This window comes from Phoca vitulina, unplaced genomic scaffold, assembly GCF_004348235.1.
Source record: "Phoca vitulina isolate PV1807 unplaced genomic scaffold, GSC_HSeal_1.0 scaffold59, whole genome shotgun sequence".
NCBI lineage: Eukaryota > Metazoa > Chordata > Mammalia > Carnivora > Phocidae > Phoca > Phoca vitulina.
In genome coordinates, this window is record NW_022589762.1 from 9,001,568 (window position 1) to 9,028,821 (window position 27,254).

Below are 27,254 nucleotides of genomic sequence, written 5' to 3' on the forward strand. Positions count from 1 at the left end.
CCCAGGATAGAAGTTGGAAAGAGACTAATTTAATCCTCTGTGACATTACTGGACAGCATTCTTCTGCCTCTTAAAGCAAAACACATTCAATCCAATAATGTGATTTCTCTGACTGACTAGTGAGTGAGTAACAGATGAGCAGGCTTGAACTTCAGCTACTTTCTACTACTCTTCACAGATGCATAGGTGCTAGAATAAAGGGCTGTGGGAAATGAAGTAGGAATAATCACACAAAGGAGAAATTACATGGAAAAGACCACTGGGAGAGGAGATGTGGTTTAGCCATGTAGGGGACTCTCCAGAGAGGATATGGAGGTAGAGGATGATCCAGGGAAGATAAAAATGTCTTCCTGGAGGTTAAATCTAAGCGAAGATGTAATTTAGGGCTTTGGGAATAGATTAAAAAAATTTTTTTCTTTGAAAAGAAAATCCGTGTCCTTGGCTCTGTGCGTATTTCTGTGGATACCAAAGGTTCTGTTTAAAGATGATGATCATCCTTTAACCAAAACTTACATTTTGGCTTCTTCATTAAACCTTTTGACCCAGACATGTCAGAGGATCATATTATGGATTCAGGGAGGGGTCAGAGTAGAGAATGCTAATTAAGGGACTGACTGTGTTCAGCCAACCAGCACTGCAGGGCCAAACAGTGATTGATAATGAGAAGAGTGGCTGACCAGGATTCCCTGTCTCTGTCTTTCTCCTTCAGGATTCCCCCAGCCTTTTCCTACAGGGGATACCTCTCATTGTGTAAACTCTGGAAGCAGTGTTTTTGTTTTAGAAACAGGATTGGAAGCAAAGGTATGGGGGAAAAAAGAGATGAATGATATTTAAACAGAGAAGATCTTCTAGGTAATCACACCTTTTAACCCTGGATATTCACTCTCTGATCTTGCTCCTCTAGATTTTAAATTTTGACCAAAAGAGTCAGGGGGAAGGTAAGTCCATGATGTAGAGATATTTCCCTAAGCCCAGGGCCATACTTGCAAAAACTATTCGTTCCCTGTCTCCCCCACCCTAGACTCTGCCCTGGACCTCCTAGGAGTTCCCAAAGTGAGAGAAGATGGGGAACATACCCAAAGGAGGTCATCCCCAAACCTGCCTTACTCCTCAGGTATCACAAGAAGAGAATAGAGAGAACTCTAAAGAAAAGAGGGCACTCATGAATGCTCCTCCCATTCCTGAGCACTCTACCCTCTGTTACATTTGGCTCTGTAGCTCCTACCAGAGCCATCCTCTTTTTTGCAATGGAGGGGGATGGTGATCCTTAAGACTTAAGTTGTATCTGGATAGAACATTTTAAATGAATACAGAAACTATTCTTGTATCTTTTGGGCTTCAGATACGAGAAAAAGAATATTCTTATGACTTAAATTATCAACTACACTAGCAGAAGGATGTAAATGAAAAAATTTATGCATTGTTCAACTTACTGAAATGTAAACATTTCTTTTTTTTTTAAAGATTTTATTTATTCATTTGAGATACAGAGAGAGAGAGCAGGAGCGGGGGGAGACAGAGGGAAAGGGAGAAGCAGGCTCCCTGCTGAGCCAGGAGCCCGACGTGGGGCTTGATCCCAGGACCCTGGAATCATGACCTGAGCCGAAGGCAGACGCTTAACCATCTGAGCCACCCAGGCGCCCCAGAAATGTAAACATTTCTGCATATCTGAGAAGCAAGGTGGTTGTAAGGATTAAGTGACACTTGGTATTATAGTACTTACAGTACTCAAGACCTGCATTTATTATATGCCAGTTACTTTACCAGTTCTGGGAATGCAAAGATAAGTAAAATTAGGTTTCTATCCTCAAGTTGCTCACAGACTGGTGGAGGGAGAAAATAAATCAACCGTTACAATACAGAGTGGGAAGGAAGGAAGGAAGGAAGGGGGGCATGGAAGGAAGGAAAGGAGGAAAGTGCAGATAGCAGAAGTACCAAAAGCTTTGGGAGTACATAGGAGAGGCACCTTCCCAGACTGAGGTGAAGGGGTGGTCAAAACAGCTTTTCCAGGTTAATGGATGCCTGAGCTGGACGAGCAACAACCAGAAAATGAAGGAGGAAGCAGCTTTGGATAAAGTGGGCTGCATATGAAAGACAAAGAGGTAGAAGCAAGCATGGTATTTCATCCACGTAGTTCAGTGCACTCATGGATTGTGTGTGTGTGTGTGTCTAAAAGTTAGATTGAGAAAGTGGAGAGAAATTAGGTCATGACTTGCTTTTTAGAAAGATCATTCTAGCAGAGCACCTGGCTGGCTCACTCAGAGGAACGTGCAACTCTTGATCTCGGGGTTGTGGGTTCGAGCCCCACATTGGGTGTAGAGCTTGCTTAAATAAATAAACAAACTTAAAAAAGAGAGAAAGATCATTCTAGCAACAGAATAAAGAATGAAGAGAAGAGTAAAGCTGAAGTTCTCAAAACCATCTAGGAAAGTGCTGCAATAATCTGGACAGGGGCTGGGGAGCACAGTGGGCACAGAGAGGGGGCATCTGCAGAAGTTACTCCATACAAGAGAGAGCATCAGGAGGACTTAGTGATGTCAAAGACAAAAGGCACCAGACAACTGAGATGATTTTATTCAGGCTATTGCAATAGAGAACATGTTTGTTAATGAAGAATGTCTCAGAAAAGGAAAGGGACCTGAGGCTTTATAGAGGTGGGAAAACAAAGGATGCATGAATCTTACTGGAGTTGTGAGGAAGGGTAGAGATGGGTCTTTTCATGGAATATCTGAGAATAGGGTGGTTCTTTAGAGTTAGCTGTTTTGCCAGAACACAAAAGGTAATGGGATTTTGGAAAACAAAAAAAATGGGGGTATTTCTTAACTGGCCAGTTTTCTAAAAGCATAGGGTTCAGGTAAAACTCACCACTGTCAGTAATTAGTTGGATATAAGACAGGAGAGTCAGAGAAGAGTCTGGGAAGACTGCCAGGATTCTAGATTGTAGAATACATAAGAGAGGAAAACCTTTTCCTCTAATCTCTTATATTCAGTGCCTGGGACCTGTGAATTAAATTGGCAAAAAACAGATTAGCAGGAGAAAAGATCTATTTGTATGCACCTGGTCACTTCACAGGAAAAAAATGAAAACCCCAAGAATCAGTTAGTTAGGCCTGGGGGCTTATATTACCATTTTAACAAAGGGTGATACTGTTGTGGGAGAAGTTACCGAAGGAAAAGGGGGTTTGGGCTTCTAGGGGCAATGACATTGTGGGAAGGTAAATAAATATAGGGGGAAAGGAATAGAAGATTAAGGTTATTTTAGTAAGGTTTACTTGTGCAGATACAAGTTCATGCTGACTGGGCACCTGGGTGGCTCATTAGGTTAAGTGTCTGCCTTTGGCTCAGGTCATGACCCCAGGGTCCTGGGATCGAGTCCTGCATCGGGCTTCCTGCTCAACAGGGAGTCTGCTTCTCCCTCTCCCTCTGCTCCTTCTCTCTCTCTCTTGCTCACCCTCTCTCTCAAATCAGTCAATAAAACCTTAAAAAAAAAAAAGTTAATGCTGACTTTCCATCTCCTGTGATAAAGGTTGTTCTCCTGGTATGGGAGAGGGGAGGGGAGACACCCTCACAAAAGGAAATGAATGCCCTGCTTTCAGGCAGAAAGGGGGAAGGAGGAAAGCAGAGAGTTCTTCCTGTATCTGCTTCGTAGATACACCTTTGGTCTCCCAACCTTACCCTTATTTCTTTAGGAACACCAAACTACATTTAGTTCCCTCTTTCTACTATGTTCTCTGATAATTTTGAAATACACTTTTTATGCTGCTTGCAAAGCCTCTCCATCTCTTCTGCCTGGAGGACTTCCATTGGTCCTATAAGGTATGGCCTTCAAGGTGTGTTTTCTACTTTAGTAAGTAAGTCTTCCACAAGAATTCCTCTCCATTCCCATAGCACTTTGTGCTTCCTACTGAGGACTTACCAAACTGGGTTCACATTTTCTGTTAATACCCCCATGTTTCCCACCAGAATGTAAGACCCTTGAGTGCTTATGCCTTATAGTATACACTGCTAATGCCTCTCCATCATCCATTCTCTTCTTCTTCACTAAGGAAAAGCACAGTTGTATTTGAAACAGTAATGTACCCAACTATAATACTCATCTCAGAATTACTTACATTAGGGGAGGCAGTGGGGCAGAATTCTAGCCAAAAAAAGTAACTGGAAGTCTCTGGAAATAAATCCCTTCTGAATGAGATGACAAAACCTCACGAAGGGAAAGCTTTTGGCCCTTCTTCCTTCTTCCTGACTGGAACAAGGACAAGAATCCTGGAGGAAGAGCATCCTTTTGCAATCATGCAGATAAAAGCCATATGCTGAAGATGGGAGAGCAGAAGGATGAAAGGAGTTTGGGTGCTCGATGACATCACAGATCAGTCCTGTCCTTGGACATTTTGGATAGGTAATGAAAATAATAAATGGCTTACTTTTTTTTTTAACTTTTTAAAAGAGATTTTATTTATTTATTTGAGAGAGAGAGAGAGCAGGGGAGGGGCAGAGAGAGAGGGAGAGAAGCAGACTCCCTGCTGAGTGGGGAGCCTGACACAGGGCTTGATCCCAGGACCCTGAGATCATGACCTGAGATGAAGTCAAATGCTCAACTGACTGAGCCACCCAGATGCCCCTAAACTTCTTACTGAAGTATAATAAACATATATAGAAAGTACACATTTTATAAATATGTAGTTCAATGAATTAAAACAAATTAAAAAACACCCATGTAACTAGCATTCTAGAAGGTTACCAGCATCCTTGAAGCCCACTCTCCAATTCTGGTCACCAACCCCCAAGGGTAACCACAACACTAACTTCTAAGAGCACAGATTATATTTGCCTGTGCTCTTTGCACATAAAAACAAGAATGTGGGGTGCCTGGCTGGCTCAGTCAGTGGAACATGTGACTCTTGATCTCAGGGTCATAAGTTCGAACCCCATTGGGCAAAGAGATTACTGTAAAAAAAAATGTAAGAAAATATATGGTTGCTCCTGGCTTATTTCCCTCAATAGTATGTTTATAGCTATTCTTGATATTCTTTTGTATAGTTATAGATCATTCATGTTTATTGCTACATAGTATTCCACTGTATGAGTGTACTTCAATTTATCTATTCTACAATTGCTGGGAAATTAGGAAGTCTCAAGTTTTTGCTACTTTGAATAGCATTGCTATGAATATTCTAATACAGGTCTTTTGGTGAACATATTGTATGCATTTATATTGGATATATACCTAGGAATATATAGGGTCAGAGGGTATACATATGTTGTACTTTAGTAAACTATTTTTCAAAGTGTTTGAACCAATTTATGCTCTGAACAGCAATGTATGAAAATTCAGTTATTTTACATTTTTGCCAACACTTTGGTATTTCCCGACTTGTTTATTTTAGCCATTATAGTAGGTGTATACTGCCATTGCATTGGTTTTTAATTTGTAGTTTCCTGATAACTAATAAAGTTGAGCACTTTGAAAAAAGTTTATTGGCCATTTGGATATTCTCTTTTTTAAAAAACAGCTTTATTTTTTTTTAAGATTTTATTTGTTTATTTATTTTAGAGAGAGAGGGCTTGCATGTGCTAGCAGGGGGAGGAACAGAGAGAGAGGGGAACAGGCAAACTCCACACCAAGTGCAGAGCCCAATGGGGGGCTCCATCCCATGACCCTGAGATCATAACCTGAGCCAAAATCAAGAGTTGGACACTTAACCAACTGAGTCACCCAGGTGTGCCTAAAAAAATCTTTATTGAGATATAATTCACATACCATACAATTCACCCATTTGAAGTGTCCAATTCAAAGGTTTTTAGTATAGTCACAGATATATACAACCATCACCACAGTCAACTTTAGAATATTTCCATCATCTCAAAAGAAACCCCATACCATTTAGCTATCATCCTTTACTGCCCTACTCCCCTTGCCCAGCCCTAAGCAACCACTAATCTACTGTCTATATCTACAAATTTTCATATTCTGAACTCTCATATGAATGTAATCATATAATATGTAAACTTTTTTTTAGAGAGAGAGAGAGAGAGAGAGGGAGAGTTGGGGGAGGGGCAAAGGGAAAGGGAGAGAGAGAATCTTAAGCAGGCTCCAAGCCCAGTACGGAGCCTGATGCAGCTTGATCTCACGACCCTGAGATCATGACCTAAGCTGAAATCAAGAGTCAGACACTTGACTGACTGAGCCATCCAGACGCCCCAAATGTGAACTTTTGTGACTGGCTTCTTTCATTTAGTATAACGTTCTCAGATTTTTTCCGTGTTGTAGTATGAATCAACACTTCATTCCTTTTTATGATCAGATGATACTTCTGTGACCTGATAATATGGTCAGATATTATCTGTGGCTATACCGCACTTTGTTTATCCATTTGTCCATTGATGGATATTTAGGTCGTTTCTACCTTTTTGCTATGATGAATACTACTACTATAAACACTCATTTACAAGTTATTGTTATATGTTTTCAGTTCTTTTGGTTGTATACCCAGGAGTGGAGTTACTGGGTCATATGGTAACTCTATGTTGAATTATTTGAATAATTGCTAGATTCTTTTCCAAAGTGGCTATACCCTTTTATATTCCCACCAGCAGTGTATGAGGGTTCTGCCTTCTCCACATCCTCCTTAATAATCATTGTTAATCTGACATTTTGATTCTAGCCATTGTAGTTGGATATCCTTTTTTGCAAAGTGTCTGTTCAGGCCTTTTGTCTATTTTTCTATTGGGTTGTCTTCTTTTTGAAATTCTTTATATATTTGAAATAAGAGGCCTTTGTTAGATACATGTATTGCAAATATCTTCTTTCAGTCTATGGGTTGCATTCTTAGTCTTTCAGTAGAGTCTTTTGGTGAACAAAGGTTCTTAATTTTAATACAGTTCAGGTGAGTGCTTTTATGTTCTATTTAAGAAATATTTGGGAAAAAAAGAAATCTTTGTGCTAGGGTCACAAAAATGTTTTCCTTATGTTTTCACTTAAAAGCTTGTTTCAACTTTCACATTTTTTTAAAGATTTTATTTTTTTTTTAAGTAATCTCTACACCCAACATGGGACAACCCTGAGATCAAGAGTCACATGTTCTACCCACTGAGCCAGCCAGGTGCGTCCCAACTTTCACATTTGATCTACAGTCCACTTGGAATTAATTTTTGCAAATGGTGTGAAGTAGGGGACAAAATACATTGCTTCCTTCTATGGATACTCAATTGACTCAGCACCATGTACTGAAACACCATCTTTTCCTTACTACTGTGCAGTGTGTTATTTTATCATAAACAAGGTAACCATACATGTGAGAGTTTACTTCTGGATTCTGTTTTGTTTCATTGTTTGGTTCGCTTATTCTCACAATAATACCACACACACACACAGAGACACACACACACACACTAGCTTTATAATGGTAGTATAGTTTTTCTAGTTTTGTGATTCTTCAAGATAGCCTTGGCTATTGCCTGGCCTTTGAATTTCTTTTTTTTTTTTTTTAAAGATTTTATTTTATTTATTCGACAGAGAGACACAGTGAGAGAGGGAACACAAGCAGGGGGAGTGCGAGAGGGAGAAGCAGGCTTCCCGCAGAACAGGGAGCCCGATGCGGGGCTCGATCCCAGGAACCTGAGATCATGACCTGAGCCGAAGGCAGACGCTTAACGACTGAGCCACCCAGGCGCCCCTGGCCTTTGAATTTCTATATGAATTTAAATCAGTTTGTTATTTCCTCAAAACACCTGCTGGGAACTTGAAAGGATTGTTTTGAAGCCATAGATTTGCAGATTACTGACATCTTTATCGTATAATCTTTCAATTTATAAATATGCTTTATCCCTCAATTTAAGGGTCATTCTTAATTTCTCTCATCAATGTTTTATAGTTTTCAATGTAGTGGTGTTGTGCATCTTATGTTAGATTTATTCCTAGGTATTTGATAGTTTTTTTTTTGATACTATTATAAATGGTAACAGTCTTTAAATTTAATTTCCTATTTGTTTTATATTTGGACCTGAATCCAGTGACCTTCCTAAACCTTCTTATTGTCTTGATTTTTCCTTTTTAGATTATTTAGGTACAAAACCTTGTAATCTATAGAACAGTATAGTGGACTCTGACACACCACCCACATCTATTCCTGTTCAGGTTAGAAGCATTTATTCGCTCCAGCTACTACTGGGAGTGTTAACAGCTGACAACTTGCAGCGGTGTTCCTTCTGGATTATTGCCCTCAGCTATTATCCATTTCCCAGGGACAGCCCATAATCAATAACGGGCCAGTGTGGGGGATAAAGATTCTACCTTCTTGCCTCAATTCAGGAACACTCTGAACATCTCAGCTCCAGAGCTCCTCATGAGATTCATTGTGAAGGAATTAATCACAGCCCAGCTTCTCACTTCATCAACAACAGCCATTGGTCTCGAGATCATTCCTTAATAAATTTCCTGCATGCAAACCTACGTCTCAAAGTCTGCTTCCTAGAGAATCTGGTTTGAAACAGGAGTATCAGAATTGGTCCAAGAAAAAGACTAAATTGTGCTCTTGTTGCTGGATCATCAACTGACCAGCTGCTGAAGACCTCATCGCTGCAGGCAGGTGGAGCATTCATAGCCCCTGGCATCACTGGCTGCACAGCTGTTAAAATGTTCCCCTGCACTGAAGTGAAATGGCAGATCTGTAGAAAGAAAGGCAGGCGGCAGGGCATCTGGGTGGCTCGGTCGGTTAAACGTCTGCCTTCGGCTCAGGTCATGGTCCCAGGGTCCTGGGATCGAGCCCCTCATTGGGCTTTCCACTCTGCGGGAAGCCTGCTTCTCCCTCTCCCACTCCCCATGCTTGTGTTCCCTCTCTCGCTGTGCCTGTCTCTGTCAAATAAATAAATAAAATCTTAAAAAAAAAAAAAAGTGGTGGTGAGGCTGAAATAATATATTCACATAAAGGACTTAACATACTTATCCAGAGGGAGGGAGGAATGAGTTACAAATTAGCATGAGAAAACTTTTGGGGGTGATGGGTATGTTCATTATCTTGATTGTGGTGATAATTTCATGGTTGCAAATGTCAAAATTCATCAAATTGTACACTTTAGGGGTGCCTGGCTGGCTGAGTCGGTGGAGCATGCGACTCTTGATCTCAGACGTGAATTCAAGCCCCATGTTGGGTGTAGAGATTACTTAAATTACTTTTATTTTTTTTAAAGATTTTATGTATTTATTGACAGACACAGCAAGAGAGGGAACACAAGCAGGGGGAGCGGGAGAGGGAGAAGCAGGCTTCCCACTGAGCAGGGAGCCCGATACGGGGCTCTATCCCAGGACCCTGGGATCATGACCTGAGCTGAAGGCAGACGCCTAACGACTGAGCCACCCAGGTGCCCCATAAATAAATAAAATTTTTACAAATTGTACACTTTATGGGGCACCTGGGTGGCTCAGATGGTTAAGCATCTGCCTTTAGCTCAGGTCATGATCTCTGGGTCCTGGGATCGAGCCCCATGTAGGGCTCCTAGCTCAGTGGGGATCCTGCTTCTCCCTCTCCTTCTGCCCCTCCCCCCTGCTTGTGCTCTTTCTGTCCCTCTCTCTCTCAAATGAATAGTCTTAAAAAAATAAATAAATAATTGTACACTTTAAATATGTGTGGTTAGTTGTACTAATTTTACCTTAAAGCCACTTAAAAATATTGTTTGCCATTTAGTAAGCATTCAATAAATATTAGCTATCATTGTAAGGAGAGATCCTGAATCCTTCTTTCCAGCAGTTACAGTTTCCAGGCCCATGTAGGTCCTCTGCCCTGGAACTGACTGAGGAAGGGTGGAGGCAGCTTGTATCTAGGTAAAAAAGTGACACCTTCTGGCCAGAGATGGGAGTACACAATGGTATCTTCTGCTTTTTTAAGTGTTCAGATTTTCTTTCATTTTTGTTTTTGTTTTTATCAGTTATTTTGGAATAGATAAAACATACTGATGTAAAATTTAAGGGTACAAAAAAACCCCACCTTCCACGTCTCTTCTCTCAGTTTGCTCCTCGAGAGTAACTACTGTTTTGTCAAATGCTAGCTCCCTGTAAAGACTCAAACACCCATGATAAGGCAAAGCTGGGTTTATGCAAACCATGGTAAGGAAGCACACTGCCTTGAAGGAAGCTTAGTACTGTCTGGGAGGGGAGGGCTGAGCCAGGATGTTTATGTGGTTTGGGGGTCTGGTTTAAGTGGGGGCGTCTTTCAGTGTAGGGGTTTAAGATTGGTTAGGATCATGGCTTAGGACACAGCAACGGTGAGGGTTTCAAAATGTCTTCGAGAATAATCATTTGATAACTGCCTATGGAAAAGCTGGGCAGTTTCAAATGGTTTTTCTGGATGTTCCTGAATTGAACACTACAATTATTTGCGACTTTTTTTTTTTTAAGATTTTATTTATTTATTTGACAGAGAGAGAGAGAAAGCGCGCGCGAGAGGGAACACAAACATGGGGAGCAGGAGAGGGAGAAGCAGGCTCCCCGCTGAGCAGGGAGCCCGATGTGGGGCTCCATCCCAGGACCCCAGGATCATGACCTGAGCAGAAGGCAGACACCCAACAACTGAGCCACCCAGGGGCCCCGCAACTTTTATTTTCTGGGCAAGAATTTCCTGGGATACTAAATTCCTGTTGATGAAGATAGTGGAATAGTAAAGTCAAGTTAATGTAGATGGTTCTCAGTTTCTTGTACATCTTTTTGGAAATATTCTGTGCTTATTCAGTCATACATGTATTCATTTAAGAAATGTCATCTTTAGAAAAAAGTTTAAAAAAAAGAAATGTCATCTTTTACCCTCTAACAGTTGTTGCAGAAATATAGATGCTGGGTATGACATATTCCTTAAATAATAGCTCTCCAACAGCATTTGCTCTGTAGTGATATGTGATGTACTTTTTTTCAGAGTTTGCATGTTTTTATCTCTTGAGTTGAATGGAATTACTGTTTGAAGTATTCCACCAGCATTTTTCCCCCTCAACAATTTATCTAACAGATCATGGTTTTGGCAAAACCAGTGGGGCACATTTTCTCTTATTCCTGACTTCTTCTTTTCCATCTTAAAGTGCAGTTACAAGACTGTGTGGCAGGGGAGAGAAAGAATTATTCCATAGCACTGAAATATGAAGGCAACTGGAGAGAGCTTTATTAAATACAGGTTCATTGGGCATCCACTCAGTTCCAGGTACTGTGCTAGGCACAAGGATGAATATAACTACATTCTCTGCCCTTACAGGGCTTAGAGCTTAATGAGGAAGATAAACACTGAACATATAGTTATGAGTGGAATGAATATAACAAAGAACAGGAGGTATGGGAACCTAACCTAATCTTGGGACCAAAGTAAGGATTCCCAGAACTGATGCTGGTGCTGCATGCAGAGGGATAAGCAGGAATGATATGGGTATAGGTGTGAGTGGAAATAGCTTATGCCTTCTCTGGAACCTGAGGCTATTTTTTTTCAATTTCCCTGTTCTCCCTGTCTGGCCATTTGTTCTACTATCTTGTGATCTCCTTTCCAAATATTGTGAATAGGTATGTATACATAGATTTTCCCAGTTAAAAGTCATTATCTTTGGAGTGCCTGGGAGGCTCATTAAGAGGAATGTGTGACTCTTGATCTAGGGGCCTTGAGTTTGACCCCCACATTGGGTGTAGAGATTACTTAAATGAAACAAAAAAAAAGTCATCATCCTGAATACATAAGAATCTATTCTGTGACTAACATCCCTCATCAGTGCAAGCCTCTCATGTTAGTGATCCTAGGGAAAGACAGCCCTGTACTACGTTTTAGTTTTTAGATGCAATGAAAATCATTTTCTGAATCCTGCATAAAGTTCAAGAATTGACTACCATTAGCAGGAGATAGAATTATAATTTTTTACTACTAAAAGGGTCTCTAGAAATCACCTAATATGATCTCTTGAACTGAAAAATGAGGAAACTGAGACCCAAAGTACAGAATTCTTTCTGACATTCAAGACAAGCGGCCCAGGAGACCTGAGGGCTACAGAAATTGAACAGGTTATAATCTCACAGAAAATCTGATGTGCTGATATGTTTCCCTGGTAATTAGCCTTCTGTGATGTGTGGAAGGTGGAGATGATTTAAAAGAAAAGGTAAGGAATCCTGAGCTCCTTTTTTTTAACTAGAAAAAAATGTTACTCTGAAGAATTTCTAGACAAATGTTGAGAGGGTCTCCTACCAAGGGATGAGGAATTCTCTTAATTTGGCTTCAATTTTGTTTTCCAGGTAGGACTCATCACCAGTTTATGTTCTCTGTGGTTATGTCTCCACCTTCTGGGAGATCTTTCTTTGCCATTATTTCCCTTGGCCACTCCTGAAGAAGATGCTAGATTACCTAGCAGGGTTACACCTTCCTCGTTGCCTACAGAAGATTAAGTGTCTTGGAGTCATTTCCCATCTCCAATAGTTATAGATTTCCTAATTCAGGTTCATGGTTTCAAAGTTAATCAGCTTGTTATCTTTTATTCTTGTCAGCTCCATGTGTCATTAGCCACAACAGTGATTCTTTCAAGACTTATATCTTTCTCAATCTGTGGCTACTCTAGGCCCTATGCAGCTTTGGTTGAGAGAGCTATACTCTAAGCCATTTTTTCTAACTGAAAGAATTTGCTGGGCAGTACATTAATCCACGCTGAGGTTTTAACAGCTAATGGGACTACCATACCTTGATGTGATCTTTGCCACGAAACTAAGGTCTGATTGGCCTTTATTAGTCAAAAGCTTTATGGTACAGTTGCCTCTTCCAATTGCATTAAGTGCCCAGAGTTTAGGATTCTCTTTCCCTTACACTCCTGATTGAAAACTAGCCAGTTCTTTGCTATGGTCATCTCTTGTAGTACCTTGTCAATTTCAGCTGAACGCAGTAACCAAAACATGCTACCGGTGTTCTGTTTTCCAACCTCTTCTAGAGCTATAAGATGGTCAAACACATTTTCTGACTTTCAAGTTATTACAGACAAAATAACAACATATTGTCCCAGACTTTCAGTCTCCACTAAGTTTCCAGTTTCCACCTGGTTCTTAAGCTAAAGTTACGTATTTTAGGAATTTAATGAGAATGGCACCATATCTCCAGTTCCAGTGAGTCAGGATTGGTTGTAAGTTGCCAAAGTAAACAAACTTAAAGCTTAGTGCTTAAAGTAAAAACATTTATCCCTCATTTTCCATGTCCTGTGCTCCATGTTGTCTTCATTCCAGGACCCAAAGTGACTAAACAGCTGCCATATTGAATATTGCTACATTTTGTGGCAGAGGAAGAAAGAACAAGGTTAATTGGGTGTACCGGTTCCTGAGGCTTCTGCTTGGAAGTGATGTATATCACATCCACTCACATTTCCCTGGCCAGAGCAGGTCACACAGCCATACCTAACTTCCGGTGGGCCGGGAAGTATAATCCTACCATATGCCCAGAAAGGGAAAGATCTGGAACATTTGTGACAAGTCTTTTTATTTTATTATTATTATTATTTTTAAAGATTTTATTTATTTATTTGAGAGAGAGAGAACATGAGCGGGGGCCGGGGGGGGGGGGGGCGAAGGGACAGGGAGAAGCAGACTTCCCGCTGAGCAGGGAGCCTGAAGAAGAAGCAGGGCTCATCCCAGAACCCTGGGATCATGACCTGAGCGGAAGGCAGATGCTTAACCGACTGAGCCACCCAAGCACCCACATTTGTGACAGGTCTTAAAATCTGCCTCTAAAGGCGCCTGGGTGACTCAGTCGGTTAAGCGTCTGCCTTCGGCTCAGGTCATGATCCCGGGATCCTGGGATCGAGCCCTGCATCGGGCTCCCTGCTCAGCGGGAGGCCTGTTTCTCCCTCTTCCACCCCCCTGCTTGTGTTCCCTCTCTCGCTGTGTCTCTCTCTGTCAAATAAATAAATAAATAAACAAACAAATAAATAAATAAATCTTTAAAAATAAAATAAAAGCTGCCTCTATACGGTAAAAACAAAAAGGATGTAGTTTTAGTCCGTGTTCTAGTATTTATTAATATTACCATGAATTAGTTGTTTAGCATATCAGTTACCATGGATAAGTCATTTAGCATATTAGTTTTGGTAACTTCAGTTATAAAAGTGGAGAAAATAGTCCTTAATTCAAGGAATGCTTGAGAGGATTAAATAAGACATTACATGTGAAATCACTTAGCCCGATATTAGTTTTCTTTTCTTCTGTCCACTGTTCAGAGATAATGTATCATATGGTTTTAGTATTTTCAGTGAAGAAAAATGTGTTTATGTTGGTTGCCTGCTGCAATTTTCATTAGTAATCGTCTTCTATCCTGCCATATCACAAGCTCTTTGAGAACAGGCACAATGTTTTACAGTTCTTCTGTATCCCTTACATTGGGTAGCACAGTGTGGAAAACATAATACAAGCTAAAATATATACATATTGATTATTTTCTCCTATAAAGTGTCTCACTTCTATGGGACTGTGTTAACTCTCAAATGAAGCTTTCAAAAAATTTCAGTTTTCTCTCCTAGAACTTGTAACTTTTGTTTTACAGCCTTTTCCAATCGATTATTTTATTTTATACTTGTAGTATTATGATGACACAAAGGAGATATTACACTAATTTACAATTAAAGAAGAGAAATCAGGGGAGATTTCATGAGTTCACTCTACAGTTCACCTTTTGGCACAACAACCTCAGAGGCTTTATGACCCAAGAAACCATTGACATGGGATGCCTGGGTGGCTCAGTTGGTTAAGTGTCTGCCTTCAGCTCAGGTCATGATCCCAGGGTCTTGGGATCGAGCCCCACATTGGGTCCCTTGCTCAGCGGGGAGCCTGCTTCTCCCTCTGCCTGCCACTCCCCCTGCTTGTGCTCGCTCTCTCTCTGACAAATAAATAAATAAATAAAATCTTAAAAAAACAAAAATAAAACCAAAATCAATTATGGACCATAAGTGCCGAGGGAGAAGGAGGGCCAGTAAATTGGTAACTTGCCGTTTATTTGCAGTGGTTTCTGTCTAGATCTGGCTGCTCTCTAAAGCCTTCCAGAAAGCCAGATCAGAGACAGTTTGAGTATAGGCTCATTAATAACCCCCAAATGTAGACCAGACACTGTGATGATGACATCTTGGGACCAATGTGAAGGAAGATAAAGTGGATAATAAGTGAAAAACATCTAGAATAGCTCATGTAAATGACTGTTGAAGTTGTCATTTGGTCAGTTTGATCAATAGAGGATTCCTAAAGATGTTCCCTCTGATTCCTTCATATTCTGACCAATCCCTACTCCAGATATTATTTTTCCATTTTTTGTAGGAAGGGCAACTCTTTTGGAGACCAGATTGGAGGGACATTCTTGAGTCTGTAAAATCTTAGAGAGTCCTTATCACAACCTGTTTTACCCTCTTAGTAGTTAATAATAACAATTACAATATTTTTTCAATGCTTACCAAGGACAAACAATTGGCTATCTGAATTCTATTCATTACTCCCTTAATTTTCACAACAACTTTCTAAAGGTAGGTAGATTCTTCATTTTACATATAAGGAAAATGAGACTTACAGAAGTTATGTTACATGCTCAGGACCATGTAAATGGCAGACCTAGCAGGTAGCAGAATCAGAATCTGAACCCAGATCTCAAAATTCATGCTCTTTGTTTTTTCCTTATTAAAGTCTTTTATTTGATTCTTCTTTTTTTAATTTAAATTTTGTTGGTTAACATACAGTGCAATATTGGTTTCTGGAGTAGAATTCAGTGATTCATCGCTTACATACAACACCCAGTGCTCATCACAACAAGTGCCCTCTTTTAATACCCATCACCCATCTAGCCCATCCCCCATCACCTCCCTCCATCAACCCTCAGGTTGTTCTCTGTCATTAAGAGTCCCTTATAACAGGACGCCTGGGTGGCTCAGTCAGTTAAGCGTCTGCCTTTGGCTCAGGTCACGATCCCAGGGTCCTGGGATAGAGCCCTGTGTCAGGCTTCCTGCTGAGCAGGGAGCCTGCTGCTCCCCCTGCTTGTGCTCTCTCTTTGACAAATAAATAAATAAAATCTTAAAAAAAAAAAAAAGTCCCTTATGGCTTGTTTTCCTCTCTCCTTTTTCTCTTTTCCCCCTTCCCATATGTTCATCTGTTTTCTTTCTTAAATTCCACATATGAGTGAGATCATATGGTATTTGTCTTTCTCTGACTGACATAGTCCACTTAACATAATACACTCTAGCTCCATCCATGTCATTGCAAATGACAAGGTTTCATTCTTTTTGATGGCTAAATAATATTCCATTATATATGTGTGTGTGTGTGTGTGTGTATATATCACATCTTCTTTATCCATTTATCTGTTGATGGACATCTGTGCTCTCTCCATAATTTGGCTATTGTTGATGGTGCTGCTATAAACATCCGGGTGCATGTACCCCTTCAAATCTGTATTTTTGTATCCTCAAAGTTCATGCTCTTAACTGCAACACCACACTTAAGTAATATATATACCTGACTTTGTTTCCCAATTATATTAATTCCTTGAAAGGAATGAATAGTTTTGTTCATCTCAGTGTGTCCATAATGTTTATAGCACAATACCTTGAACAAAGTTAATAGTTAAATAATGGGAAATATCTATTAATTCTCTGTAGATTGTTATGTTTGTGAAAAGAATTACAGATTCAGGTATATGAGTTCAGGTTTTATGAGTGATGCATTTAAAGGGAATTAGAATATACCTATACCACTCCAAAATATGCCACTTTGGCATAAGAATTATTTTGAACTGAAGGCAATTTAGAAAGAGCAGATGGAAGAAAAACTTTCTACCCCTCTCCTCTCCCTATCTGCCTAAAATCAGGGCATAAATTTCCCTTTGTGAAGGTGTCTTCCTCCCCTCTCCCATACCAGGAAAATGAGAACAGACTTTTAATCACCAGACACAATAAGAGGGATGCAGCACCGAGAGAGGTCTGCACCGACAAGCTTTGCTAAAATCACCTTTATTTTCCATTAGTTCCCCCATATATTTATCTTCTCACAATTTACCACTCCTAGAAACCTAAACCCTTTTTTTATTTGTCTTATCACTTCTCCACATATTTATTGCCCTTTGCTAAAATGGTATACAAACTCACACTTCTAACTGCTCTTTGGGATTTTCAATTCTTTTCTGTGAGCCCTGTTCCCTGTGTGCATATGAAAAAAAATTTTTTTCTCCTGTTAATCTGTCTTTTGTCAATCTATCCACAGCCCCCAACTGCAGAACTTAATAGCATAGAGGAAAGTTTTTTTTTCTCCCCTATATATTTAAAAGTTAAAAAATCAGACTACCTTTGCAATAGACAATAAAATAATCACCTTTACCAAGACTAACAAGCTGTTAGGCTACAGAAGCCATATCTTACATAGGATCGGTGATGTTGCTTTCTCCACTTGAGTTATCATCGTAAATTGTTCTCAATACAAAAATGAAGGACACAATGACTAATCATGTGATATCATAGTTTGTGGCTTCATTTTATTTTTTAAGATTTTATTTATTTATTAGACAGAGAGAGAGAGAGAGCACAAGTAGACAAAGCGGCAGGCAGAGGGAGAGGGAGAAGCAGACTCCCCGCTGAGTGGGGAGCCCGACACGGGTCTCGATCCCAGCACCCTGGGATCATGACCTGAGCCGAAGACAGACACTTAACCAACTGAGTCACCCAGGCGCCCTAGTTTGTGGCTTCAAATATCTAAACTTCTCTTTACTTATTACGTCCTTTTTAAACTTCGGAGGAAAATAGTTGAATCTATCATAAAGTGTAGAATTATTAAAGCTGAACACACCTAGATAGATCCTGGGGGCAATATTTTCAAATTTATATTAATATTCTTGATGCTAGAATCCATTCAGGCTTGCTTTTTCATTCAATAATTTTGCATTAGGGGCGCCTGCCTGGCTCAGTTGGAGGAGCATGTGACTCTTGATCTTGGGGTTGTGAGTTCAAGCCCCAGGTGGGGTGTAGAGATTACTTAAATAAATAAAAACTTAAATTTTTGGTTTACGTGCAGAAAACTCATTTATGGTCATATAATATACTTCTAACCCTAACCATCATCTTGTAAATATATGATATTGACATAGCTCAGCATAAATTTGTTGCTACAAACAAAAAACATCAAAAGTGTGTATTCAATTGATAATAGATAATCTTTCTATGGGAATTACAGCTTATCTTTAGTTAACAAGTGTCCTTAGAAGACATGTTCTGTGTGTGTGTGTCTAGACAAGTTGCTGCATGTGTGTATGGAGGGTTGGAAAGGCAGAAAGAAAAATTTAAAAGATAGAAGAAGACAACTATAAAATTAAAAGGCAGGCTTAGACAAGAAGTCATCTAAAGCAGAGGTTTTTAACCATTTTACTGCTACAGCATGAATGAGATGACATTTTTCACATGCCATCCCTATCCTGACTCATTCATCTGTATAAAGGGGCCCAGGATTACATCTAATTCTGGCTGCTAGCATTAATTCACCCACTTAAGAACATACAGGGATGCCTGGCTGCCTCAGTTAGTAGAGTGTATAACTCTTGATCTCAGGGTTGTGAGTTCAAGCCCCACGTTGGGTGTAAGGATTACTTAAATAAATAAATAAATAAATAAATAAATAAATAAGGAAAATACAGACTTACAACTTCTATGGATAGTAATTTTGCAATAGTTATTGAAATATAAAACATACACATATTTTGACCTAATAGTAACACTTTAAGGAACTTATTTTATAGTTATGCTTGCATCTATGTGCACTAATACATGTTTAAGGCTATTGTGATTACAAAATATTACAAATGACAAAAACGTTCATCAATATACCTATATTGTATAATAACAAAAATGTCCATTCAGTATATCTACACAAGGGAATACTATGCAATTGTTAAGAATATGGCAGCTTGGGGCGCCTGGGGTGGCTCAGATGGTTAAGCCTCTGCCTTCAGCTCAGGTCACGATCCCAGGGTCTTGGGATCGAGCCCCGCATCGGGCTCCCTGCTCAGCAGGGAGCCTGCTTCTCCCTCTGCCGCTGCCTCTCTCTATCTCTCTCTCTGACTCTCATGAATAAATAAAACATTTAAAAAAAAAAAAAGAAACAAAATTAAAAAAAAAAGAATATGGCGGCTTTACATATTTTCCTTCGGATAATCACTAAAGTCTATTCTTATGTCAAAAAGCTTGGAGGCGGGGAACATGGGTGGCTCAGTTGGTTGAGCCAGGGACTTTTGATTGCAGCTCAGGTCATGATCTCACGGTTGTGAGATCAAGCCCCAGGGTAGGGCTCTGCACTCAGCATGGAGTCTGCTTGTCCCTCTTAGGGTCTCTGGTTGGGTCTGAAAGCCAAACTGACAACAGAAGGAAAGCATACAGATTTATTTAATATCATTTTGACGTGACAAGGGAGCCTTCACAAGAAAACAAAGACTTAAGAAATGGTTAAGCCTAGGGGCGCCTGGGTGGCTCAATCGTTAAGCATCTGCCTTTGGCTCAGGTCATGGTCCCAGGGTCCTGGGATCGAGCCCTGCATTGAGCTCTGCATCGGGCTCCCTGCTCCTCGGGAAGCCTGCTCCTCCCTCTCCCACTCCCCCTGCTTGTGTTCCCTCTCTCTGTGTGTGTCTCTCTCTGTCAAATAAATAAATAAAATCTTAAAAAAAAAAAAATTAAAAAAAAAAGAAAGAAATGGTTAAGCCTGAATATTTTTATGCCAGGTGTGATGACGAACAGATAGTTGAGGAGAAATATGGTATGTCCAAGAGTATGAAGTACTTGTAGTAAACTGGAGGAAACTCAGCACATCCTGTTCAGATTCTTTGCAGCATTCTTTTGTCTTTGGAGCTAAGGTTGCTCCTTTCCTGCAGGTGTAGGGAAGGCACCTCTCACATGAGGCTTTTATGACCTATTTCAAGGAGGAAAGGTCGGGAGTGGGTGAAATGACATTCCTGTTTCTGTTGTTTTCTCTAACTCCTTCAGCTGAAAATAATCAGTATGCCAAGGTGCTATATTTTGGGGTAGTATGTGTCCTTTCAGTTTAGGACTGGATTTGTGCCTTTGATTGATTTTCTATTGACTGGGTTACTTTACAACTCTGAAAAGGCAGAGATTAACTCATACATGCAAATACTTCCTGTCTAGTGGAGGAAAAGATAATCCTTAAGGTTACGGTTGATGGTTCAAAAGGACATTAATCAGTTTTGTATCCAACCCAGCAATCTTCTCTAGCATTCCTTTATTAAATTGACTGTAAACATCCAGCTTCTCAAATGAACTTTGAGCTGATTTTAATGTCTCATTGGTTCTTTCGTTACGTAACAAGTTATATAAAACCTTTGACATGTGTTCATTTTACATTTGCAGGAGAGTTATGATTCTACCTTTTTGAAAATTATACTTTAGTATCATTTTCACAGAACTGAAAAGCTGCCACTCAAATGATTCCTGGGCACTCTTACTCATTGATTAGTCCAAGCATGTGATACAATATATTCTCCTGTTGTTAGCAGACAAAGGAGTAATGAAGTTGGCAATTGGCTGGACTTTAGGCAGCAGAAAAGGCCTAAAATTTGCTGCTGCTTTTGGAAATATTGGTTAGCTTATGTGTTAGTTTTCTATTGCAGCTCTAACAATTTACCACAACTTAGTGTTTAAAGCAACAGAAATTTATTACCTCACAGTTCTATAGATCAGAAGCCTGACATGCATCTCACTGGGTAAAAATTGAGGTGTCATAGGGCTGTGTTCTTTTCTGGAGACTATAGGGGAAAATCCATTTCCTTGTTTTCTCCCCCAGCTTCTAGAGGCTTCCTGCATTGCTCAGCTCATGGTCCCCTTCCATCTTCAAAGCCAGCAATGACAGGATAAGTCCTTCTCATATGGCAACATTCAACCTGTCTATTCTGCCTCCCACTTACACTTTCAAAGACCCTTGTTATTTGGCTCATTAAGATAATATAGAACATTCAGATAATATAGAACAATCTCCCTATTTTTAGGTCAGCTGATTAGCAACCTTAATTCATCTGCAACTTTAATGCCCTTTGCCATAGCTTAATACATTCACAGGTTTCATGGATGAGGACGTTTGGGGCCATTATCTGCATACCATAGTTATAAGCATTAAGGGAGAAAACAGAGATTTAGGGAAATAATATATAAAATATAAATATAAATATAATATATAAAATATAAAAAAATATATAAATATAAAAATAATTTTTTTGCTGAGACATCTCCCCAGTATCTTCGTGAACCAGAGCTATCTCCCTTGTTAACAAAGGCGGGTGGGCCTTCCATTGCATGTATTTACGGTGGCAAATGACAGGCATATTTGTGCAAACATTTATGTGTGTTCTACACATTTTAAATAGATCTTTTGCACTACTCTATTTTCATAGAGTGAAAGATGTGATGAAGTCAGACAGAACTGAATTTAAATTCTATTACTTACTATCTTCATGAACTTTGAACGATTTCCCTAACCTTCCTAAGCTTTAATTTCCTCATCTGTATATTAAGGATTAATAATAGCTAGTGAAAAAGGTTATTGAGAGGGTTGAACACAATAATGTATGTGAAGTCATGAACAGAGGCTCTAAGTATATTTTAATTTTTTTAAAAAGATTTTATTTATTTATTAGAGAGAGAGAGAGAGAAAGAGAGAGCATGAGAGGGGAGAGGGTCAGAGGGAGAAGCAGACTCCCCACCGAGCAGGGAGCCCTATGTGGGACTCGATCCCGGGACTCCAGGATCATGACCTGAGCCGAAGACAGTTGCTTAACCGACTGAGCCACTCAGGCACCCCTCTGAGTATATTTTAAATCATTTTTTCCTTTTAGACTTCTTCCTAGGAGATTAGCTCTCTTGATCTAGGGTACATAACCCCAAAGTGTATAAATCTAGTGTTTAATCTCAATGTGGATTTGTACTCAAATCCTAGAAAAGTAGACCAGAAGACACACTGGAAGCTCTAAGGAGGTAATTTTTTTTGAGTAATCTCTACACCCAACCTGGGGCTCCAACTCACAACCCTGAGATCAAGAGGTGCATACTCTTCTGACTGAGCCAGCCAGGCAGCTCCCCGAGGAGGTAAATCTTGTACATAAGGAAGGGAATACTCTTTTCTTCTTTCTTTTAAAAAAGATTTTATTTACTTATTTGAGAGAGAGAGAGGGCGCGCGTGAGAGCACAAGTGGTGGAGAAGGAAAAGCAGGCTCCCCGCTGAGCAGGGAGACTGACAGGGCTCTATCCCAGGACCCTAGGATCATGACCTGAGCCAAAGGCAGCCACTTAACAGACAGGCACCCAGGCACCCCGGGAATACTCTTTTCTTATAAAATGATAGTAATAAAGGGATCAGAATATCCCACCCAAAATATACCACATTGGTATAAAGATTATTTTGAGCTGAAGGCAACTGAGAATTAACAGATGCCAGACAAGTTCTCCCCCTAATAAATTTCCCTTTGAGGAAGATCCCCTCTGCACCCAGTTTGGTTTTGGGTGCAGGTAGAAAAGTGAACAAGTCACCGTCACTTATCATCCCTGAAAGCCCAAACCCTTTTTCATTTATTAAGAAGGGCATATAAGCTCTTGAGTCTAAGTCCTTCTTGGAGTTTTACTTCTTTTTTGCGAACTCTCATACAAATGAATATTAATAAAATTGAGTGCCTTTTCTCCTGTTAATCTATCTTTTGTTAGTTTAATTCATGGGCCCCCATTAAGAGAGTAAATTTTTCCTCCTCAACAGTAAATTCATTAACTAAAGTCATTAACGTATAAACTCATTAACTCAATTGTGAGTTAATAAAGCTGTGATGTATGCTGAATAAAAAATAGTGATGGGGGGGTACCTGGGTGGCTCAGTTGGTTAAGTGTCTGCCTTCGGCTCAGGTCATGATCCTGGTGTCCTGGGGTCCTGGGACTGAGCCCTGGTCATCAGGCTCCCTGCTCAGCGGGGAGTCTGCTTTTTCCTCTCTCTCTGACCCTCCCCCCTGCTCCTGCTCTTGCTGGCTCTCTCTCTTTAATGAATAAATAAAAGATCTTTAAAAAAATTAGTGATTTAGATACATCTGGTGATGACAAAAATATATTGAGTTACTAAAGGAAACTAATACTAACAGATCATACTATGTATCTGACATCGTATGAAATAACTTATAAATGTTACATTTATTTCTATTAACTACTGGGTGTTACTCCCATTTTACAAAAAAATCAAGGCCAAGAGAAGGTACATTATTTGCTCTAATTGCATGCTAACAGTCTAAACTGGTGAATCCTATGTTATTGTCAACTTTATGCTACTCGAGGATGTGGGGGTGTATCCATTTCTTTTGATGGAAATGCTGGATGGAATACTGAGAAGAACCAATCGATATGGTAATTTTAAACTTCTACTCTAAAGGAAGTATGGTCAGTGTAGTAGACGAAGAAGTTTTCCTTAACCCTCTTAGGGTCCCTGGCTGAGCCTGAAAATTAAATTCACAAAGACAGATTAACAGGAGAAAAGCATACAAATTGTTTAAATGATTAAAGAAGACAATTTAGTTGACACAAACTTTAACACTTTAACAAGTGGACAGTTTCCATTCAGAGAACTGCAAAATGGGGCAGGAGGCAGGAAGCTTTTATAGGATAAACAATAAAGAACAAAGAAGTAAGTATTGAGCCCAGGTTTGGCTTAGTGTTTGGGGATTGGCTGATTGGATATATTGAGTTTTTGGCCTAGTGAAGCATTTACAGGGACATGAAATTTATCTAAATTTCAGTTTGCTTGCCCAGCATCCTGGGCAGAAACGACTCCATCTCAGACCTACAAATTTATTTCAGCAAAATTTATTTAATATAATTTTGATGTGACCTGGGAGCCTTCATCAGAAAATGAAGACCCAAAGAAATAGACCAGTGTGTTTTTGTGCTAGGTTTAATAAAGAGTGAACTGTTGTAGAGGAATATCTTAAGTTAAGGAGTATGAGGTAATTGTTATAAATTGGGAGAAGTTTAGCAAAGTCTATTAGGATTCTTCTTGGTGTCCCTTTGTCTTCAGAGATAAGTATATTCCTTTCCGCCCAGGGCACCTCTCACAGGAGGGTTTTATGACCGGTTTTAGAGAAGAAGGAAGAGGGAAGCAGGAGTTCAGAATGACTTTCCAGCTTCTGCCATTTTCTCAAACTCCTTCAGTTTAAAATAGTCACTATACCAAGGTGCTATATTTTGGAGTAGTGTGTCCTGAGAACTCCATCATGACTATTAGTGGTGAGGAATAAGAGGTATTTTTAATCTTTTAATTCCATATATTTTATTCAGTTGAGAGAAGGGCAGCCATCTAGGAAATTAATTCAGTTAACTAATATTTATTGGACATCTTCTCTTTGGTAGGAAATATAAAATGTCCCTCTTTTACATTCATCTTTTAGCCTTCAATTTTCTCCCATTAAAGTCGAGGGGCTTGCATAATTTTAAAGTTCTTTTTTGCTTAAAAAATTTAAGAGTCTGTAAGTCCTTTTAATCTTCATCTTACTTCCTCTTGACTAGACCTTAAAGTGGCATATAGCATGGTGGTGGGATGGAGGTGTGATGTGTATGGTGGTTCACATCTGCAGTTGGTGGTGGTTAGAGTAAAGGTTATGATTTCCTATTTTCCCTACTTCATCCAGTCCACCTTTGCATACAAGCGGTGATCATACTTGTTTACTTACTTGGTTACCTGTAAACAGATACATTCCAATGATACTAACACCTCTAGGGTTAAGGGCCCACTCTTCCTTTACAGTTCGTTGTGCAATGCTGGGCTTGGAAGGTTTGAGGAAAGCTTATTCAATGTTCGGTTGATATGCAAAATTATATTGGCCAACCTTCTATTTGCTTTAGTTGTTGTCAAACAGTTGAGTTCTTTTCAAATCCTTATCTTTCCTTATTTAGCTGAGTTTGCAGGGGGAGGGCTTCTACTTCCACACAACAGATAGAATGCATTTCCTTTTCACCTGTTTAGGCTAATGACTTTCAGTGTTATGCAGAGTAAAGAAATTATTTGGCCTTCCATTCAGAAGAACTATTTCGTTTGAAAAAGAAAAGACTAATTCCAGCAGAATCATTAAATGAAAATGAGAAAGCTTAGCAAAATTCAAAAAGAAAGAAAAGTCAGTCGAGGATTTTCTAGGGATTACAAATTGTTTTGCTCTGTTTAGATCGAGGGAGACACATTCTTCAGTACCTGTTCCCAAGCTGATTTAGTCCATGAGAATGATTTTCCTATGGTTGGAGGTTTTCCTAATACTTCACTTTATTATTGATGCATTTCTTTTTTTTATCCTGAAATTGTCTTTGGAAAACTGCTTAGACCCATGACTCTGGAAGACTGGTCTGTCTTAGAGGGAAATGAAGTTGAAAAGAATTACTGTGAAACATGGGGTACAAGCCTTTAGGTCAGAAAATTAAACTACTGGTTCATAATCAATAAGACATGGTCTGTGAGTATTCCCAGGCTAGATTTAGATCATTCAACAAAATTATACATCATCACTACCTTTTTCCCTAACATCATTGAAATGTGTAACTTTTAGTAGACCAGGGAATACAAAAAATCTTTAGAGGCGTAATGCATCTCTATACCATAGTAGTACTTCACTTCTAATGGGGCTGGAATGGCCATGTTCCGCCAGGTATGCAACTTCCACAGGCTTTTGGAACAATACTCTCTGACACCTGGATTCCTTATCCTTGGGATATAGTACAGGCCTTCTTTAGACACTTAACAGCAACAATTCTCACATGGAACCCATGGAAGCACATGAGTAATGTGAACGTTGGATCATCTGAAAATTATCTTATGGATACAACTTTTTCTTTGGTGCTAGGAGATTCAGCTTAGGCTCAATATATCCACGTAAGCCTGCGCAAGAAAGCTTTAAAACTTCTTTGACATGTCAAAAACCTAAGTTTGAATTAAATGACTAATGCTTTACCTAGTTTTTTTACCACTAGTTCTCTGCCAGAATCTTTTCCATTCATCCTCTGCCAAAGCCTGTCAACCATCCTGGCAACATACCCTTTCACCTCCCCACACCTCATGCCTTTGCTTTTCCAGTCCTTTGGCTGCCATACTCGTCTGGCTGGTTCCTAGAAGCCTGGCAGGGATTTCTCTCTGACATAAATCTGGCTACCACAAACTAAAAGCTGGGAGTCCAAACACACCTCTCTCAGTGCAAATCTAAACGGGTCTAATTTATAAACAAAGAGAACACTTCTATTTTTCATCTAAAAACAAATCATGCATTGCCTTTTAAAGGAGAGAATTAGGAGTGGGCGGACAGAGAAAATAACCGAGGAGAACAGAGGTTAGGAAAAAATATGAGGTGAAAAATAGTTACTGGATTAAGAGGAGAAAGAAAAAGCACCAGCCTCAGATACTAATCCACAAGGAGTCCCCCAGCCTTCAGTAAAGGTAAACGAGGGCAGTTATCTTTGTTCTGTGCACCGAAGCTTCCAAAACAGGAGGCGACACATAGTAGGTGCTCTACTAATATTTCCTGAATGTTCACAAGAGTAAGAGAATTAAAAACTGACAAACCGCTATCATAAATAAAATGACAAAGGCTACTGCCTCATCCAATGTTCAGCATCCCCAAATACAGCCCCATTGTTCTGCTCTCTTTATGCCTCTTGCCTTGTTTTTGTCGTTCTCTTTTACATACACATTTAATCTAAGAACACACACGCACACAAAATCCCTGAAACTACAGACTTAAATGTGTTATTCAAAGCAAGTCTTATTGGGTGGCTGCTTTTAAATGAATGTCAACTCCTAATGGGTTCAGTTTCTGAGCAGCCTTCTTTCCCGCCTTCTCGGAGTTGAGGTGAGATTAAACAATCGACATTCTCTCTCCAGTTCCTCAGTCTTTTTCTTTCCTGTTTTCTCCTCTCCTCGGCTTTATTCCCTTTTCCAGTCTGTTGTTTCTCTAGGGTTGTTGCTTCGCTTTTTCCCTCTTTGCTCGATCGTCCCTTTGATCCTTTCTTTCCAGCCCTTATTCCCAGAAGCTCCAGAAAATACCTCCTTTTTTCCCCCCCTTTTCACGTCACTTCCCTCCCTTCTCCCATCTCCTCGGTGAGAGCGAGTTCCCCACTAGAGGCCAGCACTTTCTCAGTTTCGTCCCTCCAACCGGCGAGCAGAACTCGGAGAGAAAGAAGGGAAAAAAAGAGGAGAAAGAGAGAGCGAGAGAGGGGGAAAAAAACCCCGGGGCCTAGAGCGC

The 27,254-nt window shown here is 39.8% G+C and overlaps 1 protein-coding gene across 1 annotated transcript in view; it reads left to right on the forward strand.

Annotated features, from left to right (window-relative positions):
• A2ML1 (alpha-2-macroglobulin like 1) overlaps positions 1–381 on the forward strand; it is a 46,592-nt gene extending 46,211 nt beyond the window's left edge. The window contains 1 exon segment of the mRNA XM_032390755.1: positions 6–381. The gene's annotated coding sequence lies outside the window, so the exon portion shown is untranslated.
• Positions 382–27,254: the final 26,873 nt, after the last annotated feature.